The following is a 12,224-nucleotide window of genomic DNA, read 5'->3' as shown; positions in this document are numbered from 1 at the left end:
TGGTCCAGATTAAATGATTTCACCATTATTGGTAACAGCTCTGGGTACTAACTACATGGGCAATATCTCTTAATCCCGTCCTGAGCCTGGTTCTGCTGGAGGTTTTTTCCTAGCATGTGTGAGTTTTTCCTTTCCACTGTTGCCTTTGTGCTAGCTCAGGATGGGAGACTACGACAAAATGAAAACTCAACAGCTCTGCTGGTTTCTTTCCCTCCATTCTTTGATAGATAACTTTACTAATTGGTATAATGTGAATGTTTTTGTTCAGTGCCATGAGATAGCTTCTGTTGTGACTTGGTGCTATATAAATAAACTGAATTTAACTGATTTTTAAACATTTCAAAAATGTGCCTTTAAAAATTGGTTTCAGCTGTATCTGTGAAAAGTATCCTATAATTGATGAGATGAATTTTAATGAAATTCTCCCAAAGTAATGACTAGATTTACATCTACAACTGATTAACTTTTGGAGTCACCCCAATTAAAGATGGTCGCCACAGCTAATCCACATTAGCCAATAGAAAATAGCAGTAACACTGCCAATCTCATATAGATCAAACTACATTTTGATATATTCGATAGAAGATCTTGGAGAAAACGATGCATGCAAAATAGCCAGAGATATGCATTTTTTTCAAAGAATAAAATTATGTGGATTATTTTACTAAATCACGGGTTGTCCATGTATATCTGTGCAGTTATTTTCTAGTTTGACGTAATCAAAGCTACATCCACACAATCAGGTTTTCAGATGTGTATGCGTGGTTTCAGATTGCACCATAAACACAACTGCTGCGCTCCATAAATCACTGCACGATTTCCTCTGCTGAACAAAAACTTCTTACACTGCACATGCCATCAGACACAATTTATGCGCTCCAAAAGAGCTTACGTAGATATTCTGCAGCTACCTTAAGTGCACTAAGAGGCTCAGGCTTAACATTGCATGACCTCATCACTACATTTACACCATGACCTGACACAAAACGCTACAGCACAAACATCCGGAGGGCTGCAACTCAGCACTTCTGAGCTCTGATTATTCCAGAGTCAAATCCAGCCTTGATTAGGACACAAGAACAAATAAACCTGACATGGCTGAATGCAAGATAAAAGTCCAGCCTCCAAAGAATGCGTTTTACTTTCCACCTTTTACGTCAGAGTTTCAGATTATTTGCAAAAAGACAAACAGGGTTAACTTTAAAATTTTGAGCTAAAGTTTTAAGCAAATACTTCATGTAGTAGGTAGAGCGTATGTGATATGAATGTATCTTGGCTATTACCAGTTTAAATTTCAGCCCAATATCAGTCAAATGGACTGAAATGTACAGTAGCTATAATTGTGTTTTTAAGGTCAGTTGGTTGTAGAAGTCATCTTGAATTGGGTTGATTCCAAAAGCTCATCAGTTTTAGATGTGCATCAAAATATTATTGTCTGAAAGAATCATTAAAATCTGTCCAGTGGACCATGAGATATTTTGCTAATAAAGGCGGCTCCAAATAGTCAATGGTAAAAATACTAAACGAAGATCTGAGACGATCTGTTAGTGCCCAGAACATGCGTTGGGACTCAGGCTCAGCTACTACCACAACAAATGTAATGGGAATTTGTGTAAAGCTGACTGAGGTAATGGTGCAGAAACACTGGTTCATGCATTTATCATGTCTAGACTGGGCTATTGCAATGGTTTGTTATCTGGGTGTCCAAATACTTCTTTAAAACGTCTTCAGTTGATCCAAAATGCTGCTGCCAGAGTCTTAACTGGAGTTAGTGGGAGAGATCATATCTCTCCAGTTTTAGCTTCTCTCCAGTGGCTCCCTGTCAAATCCAGAATTTAATTCAAAATCTTTCTTCTAACCTACAAAGCTATCAACAACCTAGCTCCATCTTATATTACAGATCTTATTGTTCCATATTTTCCTAACAGAGCACTTCGCTCTCAGACTGCAGGTTTACATGTGGTTCCTAGAGTTTCCAAAAGCAGAATGGGAGAAAGATCTTTCAGTTATCAGGCTCCTCTCATGTGAGACCAACTTCCCGATTCTGTCCGTGAGGCTGACGCATTGTCCAGTTTTAAGACTGGGCTTAAGACTTTACTTTTTGATAAATCCTATAGTTAGGATCAGCTTGGGTTTCCTGAGCTATCCCTTATTTTTGCTGCTATATGCTTAGACTGCTGGAGGACAAATTGACCACATTTCCTCACTGTGCTGCTGTTTTACTTGCTCTACTGTTCCTGTTTGTATTTGTAATTATACTTGTATATATCTTAACGTGTTTTTTTTGTCTTTCCTCCTATAGAAAGTTCACCTGGGCCTCTCATTCTGTGTTTGTTTGTTTCTCCTTCCTGTCCTCTCAAACCAAGCCAGTCGAAGCAGATGGAGGCTAATCCTGACCATGGCCCTGCTGGAGGTTTCTTCCTGGTAAAAGGGAATGTGAATGCTTTTGTACAGTGCCCTGAAATGTCTTCTGTGTGACTCGGTGCTATATAAATGAACTGAATTTAATTTATTAGAATTGAGGTACAATAGTCCCTCGTTTATCACGGGGGATCCGTATCCTAAAGCCACGCGATACATGAAAAACCATGAAGTAGGAATAGTAATACAAGTAATAAGTAGTAGTTTCATTTATTTACACTGTATGTAAATACAAAGTGTTTTAAACCCTTCCCACACTCTTGCAATAGTCTAAATAATGTTTCGATGCTGAATGCTCTAAAAGAGCACAGAATGTATGATTTCATCTCCCTGTCTCCGGATGCACTCTCGGCCACGCCCACTTCTCTCTGCACAGAGATCAGCTGATCTGCTGCAAGAGGAAGCATCTCCCACAGCTGTGGGTTGCACACAGACAGTAACTCATTTAAAATAAATTATTTAAAATAAAAATTCCATGCCGATTGTGCGGCTCGTCCATCAATCAGCCAGTTGTGTGTCATGTCCAATCTTACTTTGAAATACTGCGATAGAGCGAGTCTGCGATAAACGAACCACGAAGTAATGAGGGACTACTGTATAGCCATATATGTGTTTGCTAGTGCTGCTTTGCAGTGGTGGCCATCTTGAATCAGTTATAAATATGGTCAAGGTAGAGTTGTATTTGGGCCCAAAAAATCTGACCCGACCCAGCCCCAGTCCATAGCCATCATTTCCAAACCCCACCCGACCCGACGAATTAACAGTAATTACAGGTCCAAACCCGAAAAAACCCAGACATTTTTAACTAAGTTTTGACTGCTGATACAGTTATTAATGGTGAGCGGACGCGCGTGGCTGAATAAAAGGTCAAAAGATCAGAGCTGAGGGGGTGTTTGTCCTTTCATGGCCGTCAAATCCCTGCTCCTGCCTGCATTCTGCATTATTCAGACACGGGCCCTGCTCTGACATGTCATATTTGGAATCTCACCTGTTTGGGTCGTCGTCTGCACGTCCGCTGAGTGCAGCGGCTGAATGAACGTCCATTCGGGAGATGGATCGCTGCCTGGCAGTTGAGTCCATCTGAAGCTTAACTGAACTTTATTTAAACTTTTTCAAGGCCCGTCAGCTTGCGGTCAAATGGCTGAGTGCGGCTGGTGATCATATGGCAAGCCATGTTGCCATATATTTGAATTGCCAGCCGCGCGCATTCGCTGACGCAATCAAAAGCCCAACACCGACCCGGCCCACCCATCCAACACATTATTATGGCTCAGCACTGCCCAAATTAGGACCGGGCCGGGCTTCGGTCCGAGGTTAGAAATGACAGCTCTAAGTCAAGGCCAAATTTTAAATACTTTCTGGGTGCACTTCTAGTGATTTTATTTTGCCAGTTTAAATACAATTATCCCAGTTATTACGATTTTTGTTTGTTTGTTTGTTTTAACATACATTAAAACACACAATAGCATTGTCACCTGCTTTGATCTGCAGGTTCAGTTGTATAAAAGGAAAACAATAATAATAATTTGAAAAGTAAAAATAAAAAAAAAGTCTTGTAACATCATCACCAGGAGGTCCAAGAGCTGCAAGTCAGACATAGTCAAAACGGTCTTTTCTCACAAGGACTGCAAGTCCTTCCCACTGGCTTCACATAAATCAATAATTAATACAAAAAGCAGCAGCTTAAGCAACTAGAGTTCCAGTGATTAGACACACACAAACATGGCAAAAACCACACTTCTCTCACACACAGTCATTGTTTTGTGTTACGTATGGGCCTGACTGGATAATTTTAAGGCTGTTTACCTCCTGAGACCTGCCTTTAATTGGTCCAACAACGAGTCCAAGTATACGCAGTCGGAAAGGTAAACAAGAGGGCCAAGCAAGGCTTGAACCCTGGGAGACAAACAAGGGCTCAACCCACATGGGAACAATGACTATTTCTTTATATTTAGTGATTTTTTTATTTATTTTTTTGGTCATGGGAGATGGGAGTGGGGGGTTGCATCCAAAAGGAAATATTGTTTTTTGAAGCCCCTAATCATTTTTTTTTTGTGAAACTGGCTTCCAGGGTGAAACAAAATCTTGAAACTGCCAGCCTTGCAGTTGTGCTAGCAGCCTCAACTGTGCTTAGGGATAAGCTGTGATTAATTTATTTTTTAATAATTGAAATGTAGTTAAAATAGGTAATTCTGAATAATTAATGCAACCTTAAAAAAAAAAAAAAAGGCATCCAGTAGTGGCAAGCAAAGTTTGTTCTTTGTGGTGCTTTTTTCAACAGAACACCTAATGCCCACTCCTCTCAACAAGGAAAAAGAAACAACTCCAAGCATAGGTGTTGCTCTGTCATCATAGTTTATTTTGAATTAATTATCAGCATCAGAATATTTTTATTGTCATTGCACAAGCAGCAAGCACGGTGGCACAACTGGTAGAGCTGCTGCCTCTCAGCGAGCAGGTCCTTGGTTCAAACCCCGGTCCAGGGGCCTTTCTGGGTGGAGTTTGCATGTTCTCTCCGTGCATGCATGGGTTTTCTCCGGGTACTCCGGTTTCCTCCCACAGACCAAAAACATGCATGTTAGGCTGATTGGTAACTCTAAATTGTCCCTAGGTGTGAGTGAGAGAGTGAATTGTTGTTTGTCTCTATGTGTCCCTGTGATGGACTTGCGACCCATCCAGGGTGTACCCCACCCCTCGCAGAGTGATGGCTGGACATGGGCACCGGCGACCCCCGTGACCCAAAATTGAATAAGCGGGTAAAGATAATGGATGAATGGATGCACAAGCAGCACAACAAAATTTCATTTCAGCACAGCCGTCCAAAGACACAAAAAGACAACCAACAAAGTAAGACATGGGTAGACGGGTGCCTGAGGCTGCAGCCATCATGGGAGGCACTGCCCTTTTTGTTAGATAAGGAAAAGGGAACCACGAAGAAAGAGGAGGTTTTAAAAAATCCCTAACAGGACACAGAGGGAAGTTGCAAAAATACCTCTGCACAAAAAAGCAACATATAGATACATATGATTATAAAGTGTAAACAATGGTTGGAGGTGAGCTAAGCTTTACTGAATATGGACAGCCCCTTCATAAGTATTTATATGGCTAATGAAAATTTAAAAAATAGATCCCCAGTTAGCCAGATTAGATAGTTTCATTAGAAGTGTTTTCAGCTGTAAAACTTGGAGTTAGTAAAGTTTAATTCAATTGTGTGGACACCAGGGTAACAGGCCAGATTGACCTCTGGGCAAATTAAACTAGGGATGGGGCCGATCCAATGCGGTATTAGTATCGGCTTCCGATACCAGCATAATTTACGTATCGGATTTTTCTGATCCAACCTGCCAATCTTTACGATCCATAATGCATGTCTGATGACCTGCTCTGCATGTTGGCTTCAAACTATGGAGTGGAGGCGTGTCTCATGAAGCCCTGAGTAATAAGGCCCGCCTCACATTCAGGAAATCAATTTCAACGTTTGCAGCCAGCTAAAACGTGAGTAAATACTCTTTTTATACGGCTCTTTTGAGGGCTGAGCACTGAGCAGCACTGTTGCTAACGGCTAACCAACTTTTCATCGTAACATGTCCATTGTGTGGAATTATTTTACACTAAACACCGCAAGACAGCAACGTGCAATGTCTGCAGAGCTGCTGTACCGAGAGGAGGAAGCTCGGTCGCGACCTACAATGCAACAAACTTAATAAACATTTGAAAAAGCACCACATTAAAGCACACAAGGATTGTTTAGCCAGGCACTGCGGTAAAGTTACTTTGGCGTTGGACGTTTGAGCTCCGTGGCTTCAGCGTTGTGTTTCTCTCCTTCAATCCGGAGCAGACAGTCTGATTTCAGTCAGCCGCACTCAGTCTCGGAGGAGCAGACTGAGCGTGGCTGACTGAAATCAGACTGTCTGTTTCACAGCTTGACTGAATATTTGCAGCCAAGATATAGTTTACATTTACCCTCCAGGAGATATTTATCAGCTCAAGATTTCTGTGATGGTGTTAAATTCAAAGCAGTCTGCTCAGATAAATAGTCTTAAATTATTATTTTGATATATGAATGTTTCTGTTAACTTATTTTAATGTTTCTGTACACTGCCCTGAAATGACTTCTGTTGTGACTTGGCACTATATAAATGAACTGAATTGAAAAAACTGAAGACAATCATAAAAAAGAACATGAACTGAAAAATAAAATAAATTTTATACGTATAAAAAAAAGAAACAAAAACAGCTACATTATAAAGCAATGTAAAATACTAAAAACAGGAACATGTCTGTATTGGTTTATGCCATAAACTTAGCAGATATTTGAAGCCATTTAATCACTTTAATATCCACTTTAAAGCTAGGAATAAAAAAAACAACATGTTTTGTGTTAGCAGAATTTAATTCTAACTTTAAAACGTATCAAACATTAATAAAACATACTTCAAGTTGCCTTTATGGACATACATGCATATATTTGTACAAATTGTACTTGAGAGGAGATTATTACAGCCTCATGAAAACAATTATGATATTGGGATAGTATCGGTATCGGTCGAGTCCCAGATGTAGGTATCGGGATTGGATCGGAAGTAAAAAAATATGGATTGGTGCATTCCTAAATTAAACCTGGTCATAGTTTGGCCCAGGCCAAAGTATACCTCAGGGGATAAACTGTCTTAAGCCAAATTTGGGGGGTGTAAAATAGTCTATGCCAGACAATACCCTACCAAGGCCACAATATACCTATAAACTAATATATGCTCGCAATCTGGCCTGAGGGGTATGAATTGCCCAATTCATGCCAATTGTTTAAAGTTTTAAGAATTAAGTTGGTTAGCTTTCTTACTTAACTTACCTGATAAAGCTGAACTCAAAATAAAAATACAAAAGAAGAAGTAATTATTGTGTATATGACTCAACACTAGGGCAGCTGTGGCTGAGTAGGTTGAGCAGTCATCTTCCAATGCAAGAGTTGGGGGTTCAAATCCACCAGCAGTCACATGCCGAAGTGTCCCTGGGCAAGACACTGAACCCCTCATTGCCTCTGATGTGTGTCCCATTGGTGTTTGAATGTGGTAAAGCACTGATTAGTCTCTTTAGAATGATTTGTTCAATTAGCTTTGTAGAGATCTAGTATAGAGCTGTATGAATGGGTAAATGAGGCACAGATTGTTGTAAAGAGCTTTGTGTCTTGAATAGATAGAAAGGCGATATATAAGTACAGTCCATTTAACACTACTGATATGATTGGGGTAAGGGGTAAGAATAGGCCTAGGCCAATTTATATCCCAGAGTATAAATAGTATATAGTCTAATATACCCAGGATATGAGCTAGCCTTGGCCCCTTTAACTCCAGGTATGGTCTGGACTGGGGGTAAAAAGTGATTTATTACTATGGCATTTTACAGCAAAAACATGAAACAGACAACAGTCATAAATCATAAAGTGTTAACTGATATTATCACACATTAGGATGCTTACATTTTAAAGTTTGCTGTTGGACTGACACTTGAAACATATAAGCTTGCTTTGTTAGAAGCCAGCTGGTCTATGCTGGATGAGGTGGGGTCGAGTGCTCCACATTTGATTTCCCGTTTCTGATGTAAGGCAATGTACCAGAGACCTGAGTCTAAGTTACTAGTATCTTGGAATTACTATTTTTTGGCCTGTCTTCTTTGCCTTAGTGCTGGCTGATAAGTCAAAAATCTCTCAGTAAATGCTTCAGGTAATGACGTGAGCTCTGTGATGGACTTGTGACCTGTCCAGGGTGTACCCCGCCCCTCGCACAGTGATTGCTGGGCAGGGGCACCGGCGATGCTCGGACCGTGTTAAACAGCCATTAACTGGATGAAAGAAGACTAAAATATCCTGATGCATGCTCAATAATCCAGGTAGAAAAGACTAAAACATCTATGGTTCAACTTATAAACAGTGCAACAAGTGTAAACATCTGTTTGAATAAGAACAGTTTATTTGTAGACATTTGGGAAAATTGAATAGCTTTATAGTTTGAGTGTGTGACATCATAACACACACAACACACATATGTATATACACACAAACACACACACACATACTTTGCATATATATATATATATATATATATATATATATATATATATATATATATTTATATATTCAATTGAATTCAATTCAAAAATACTTTATTAATCCCAAAGGGAAATTATTTGTTGTTGTAACTTATCCTAATTTTGTTAACATATGTTATAGACACTGATGGCTGCTACCAGAGCGATGGCCACTCCTCCCAGCAGTCTGCCGAGTTCCTCGTCGCTGCGGACAGCCAACTGTAGGTGCCGAGGGACGATCCTGTCCTTCTGCTGTCACGAGCCTTGTTTCCTGCTAGTTCCAGGATCTCAGTGGTCAGGCACTCGAGCACAGCTGTCAGGTAGATGATGATGCATCCACAGAGCATCCTTTTCAACTCATTTGAGATTTGGGGTTGTAGTTGAGATATTATTTGAGCTTTTGAGATGTTAATCATCTGCTGTTGGTTGTAGAAAACTGCCTTATGCAGCATAACAAATGTCCAAAATAAAAAAAGTTTCAGTAAAAATCCTTCCAGCTGCACAGCATCTGATACCAGAGGAAACAATCATCCAAAAAATGTGATTTACATCCAGAAAAAGAGGAATTAAAGTTTCCAAAAGCATGAATGAAAGTAACAGAACTGCTCCAACATGCAGCCACCTTGAGCGGCGCAATTCTGGAAGTATGTCTATATATATATATACATATATATAATGTGACGTGTAAAAAAATGAACGCCACTTCAGTCAAGTAAAGTCTAACTTTACAAGGTTCTAGGTTTTTTTCTAGGTTTAAGTTTGGGTTTCCATGGAGTTGAAATCTGAATGCACTGCAACAATAGCACAAAATATATACCAAAAAAAAAAAAGAAAAGGAATAAGAAATCGAATGGCAGAGAAGAAATGCTTCAAATGAACTCTAAATAAACTGTAAATGAGCTAAGCAAAGTTCAAACTGAGTTCAGTGAGGCCTGCAGTAACCAGTCTGACAGCGTGTGGATAGAAGCTGTGTTTCAGCATCCCTGCTCCACAGCCTCCTACCTTAGGGAAGAGGGTCAAACAGTTTATGTACTAGTTAGGTGGGATCCCCCATAATGCACTGCTCCTGCACCTGCTGATCTTGACCTGTTTAAACTTTGAATTATGCCTCTACTGTGAAGTATGCCTGAGCTCCAAATAAGGCTGGAGGTTCTTACTCATTTTAGCAAAATCCCATTGTGAATAATGGAAGTGTTTTTTTTTTTTTTAAGATTTGTGCTATAAAGTTAAAACAAACTATTTTCAATCAAGCATCATGGTTTCGTGTTTTTTTCCTTTTTCTGCATTTTTTTTTTCAGTAGTATAAATAAAGTAGTGATTCAGAAATCATGGTGGAAACTGAAGAAAACGTCAAATAGTGAATAAGCTGTACGCCCATCGCTGAGGAATAGAATAGAGAATGCTTGTAGTTATTGAGATGAGATGATGTTTTTATGCAATATATTCAAGTGGGTAGGACTTACATCATGTATAAGAAGAGAGGTAGGTTTGTTTGTTTTTGCTTGTCTGGGGAAGCACAGATTGACAGATCCTGGCGAATGAAGGGAGAAGATTTATCTACAGATAGAGGAAATGGTGTAGCTGGGGGACAGGGGGCGGCAATGGTCGTCTATTGCTTATTTTTGACCCAGTCATTTGAGGAAAGTGAACTTTTAGGGAATATAAAAATAAGAAAGCATAGTTTTCTCATATGACTTGGGTGACTGGAATCTTAGTGGCAATAGCACTCTTAATAACAGCTACACGGTAGGGACTGCTGGTAAATGCTAGCACTTTGAGATTTTTGTTAATGAAAAGTGTGTTACAAATTAAATTCATTATTATTATTATTATTATTATAAATGGACTGTACTTATGTATCGTCTTTCTATCTGATCAATATGCTCAAAGCTCTTTACAACACAATCTGTGCCTCATTTACTCATTCATGCAGCACTCTACTAGATCTCTACAAAAAATAACCAGTGCTTTATCACATTCATACACTGGTGGGACACACATCAGAGACAATGAGGGGTTCAGTGTCTTGCCCAGGGACACTTCAACATGTGACTGCTGGTGGAATCAAACCCCCAACTCTCCCATTGGAGGGCGACTGCTCTAACCACTCAGTCAAAGCTGCCCTCCTGTTGGCTCTGGTGACATTTTATTTTTTTCTACATTTATTTATTTTTATTAAATTGTGTACTCTTTTTGTCACGTTTGTCGAATTAAAACATCTGGATCAAACCTCCAATCCTCCAAACTGCCCAGAGTGTGAATACGGCCCTTATTCTTATGATGAGGGAGACACACATCTGCATTTTGTTGTGTCAAACACAATACAAATACAGAGTCACATGACAGCAGCAGCAGGCTTCAAACACCCGCTTTGTTCCTGGCACAGAACCGGAAAAAAAAAAGTGTTGGAAACAAATTCATGATCATCCATCAACAATCTTTCTACAAGTGTAAAACAAAGCAGCTCTTTGAGTGTTTATGTCCTGTGCGACGCTTCGGCCTGACCGGTGTTAAAGTCAAACAGCTTTTCTTGCCTGAGTCCCGCTCGCGGTTAACGAGTGTAAATCAACAATGTCTGAGGCTCAGCCTCACTAGGACACTGTACTTTTCCTTCCATTAACACTTCACCATGTATCGATCCTAGAATTAGATTTCTATTTAAAATGTTGGTTTCATGTTCTCTCAAGCTGCAGTAATGAAAGATGAGAAGAACGGTTTACACTGGACCAGTCGATGCTGGGAGTTTTGTACGACAATTAATAGTCTAAATGTGACTCGTTATTGATATCTACACTATAACTAATTGTATCTTTTACACTTTTTGTCCCCCGTTGCAGAGTGAAGAGGCGGAATTGGAAATACCCTCTGTCTGTCCATGCATGATGTGAGCATGACAACTTGAGGAATAGGTGAGGAACCAACTTCCATTTTGTTGTGTGACCAGAGGCTCACTGTTTTGCCTGGTAGCAGATAAAATTGCTCCCTCCATTCGCCAGGATCCGTCACTTTGAGCTGCCTCAGACAAGGAAGACATGCAAAATAAAAACTCTTCTCTTTCACACTTGAACATCTTGCACCAAAACCATTAAGGTTTAGTTGCATTCCCTGTTCAGTTCCAGTCCAGAGGAAAAAAAACACTCATTTTGAAAACTATTCACTGCCAAATCCCTCAGTGATGGGTGGGGGGGGGGGGGGGGGGTTGTGGGGGGGGGGGCTGTTTGTTTACATTTTATTACAGCAAATAATCTAAATATGTTTTATGGCTCGGCTGAACTTCTAGACAGAAATGTTTACATTTTGATAAAGTGATTTGTTATAAAGGAAGCATAACCAATGGATAAACTCCAGTTGAAATTAGCTGAAAGTTGCAAAGGTTAGCTGCATTGGCATCAGAATCATTTGTAATGTGTGTGTGTGTGTGTGTGTGTGTGCGGGGGGGGGGGGGGGGGGGGGACATGTCTCCTTAACATATAAAGGTTGTGACACCTATGCCTATAAAGGACTCTATCATGCAGAGGTAGAGCTGTCATTTCTGACCTGAACACAGAGCCTGGTTGGCCGACCCGTATTCAGCCGGGCTGGCCATAATGTGTGTGTGTGTGTGTGCTTAATGTGCGGCTGTCCAGTCTCAGGTTTTGATGCGGTTTTATGAATCATACAACACAAATATAAGAAAGCACAATATAAAATTGTGTTAATCTACTTGTAGAGCAGGAGGC

The sequence above is a fragment of the Nematolebias whitei genome, chromosome 1, assembly GCF_014905685.2.
Source record: "Nematolebias whitei isolate Nwh7 chromosome 1, NemWhi1, whole genome shotgun sequence".
In the NCBI taxonomy this organism is placed as follows: domain Eukaryota; kingdom Metazoa; phylum Chordata; class Actinopteri; order Cyprinodontiformes; family Rivulidae; genus Nematolebias; species Nematolebias whitei.
The sequence above is the reverse complement of the archived record's forward strand: the minus strand, read 5'-3'. Positions refer to the sequence as shown.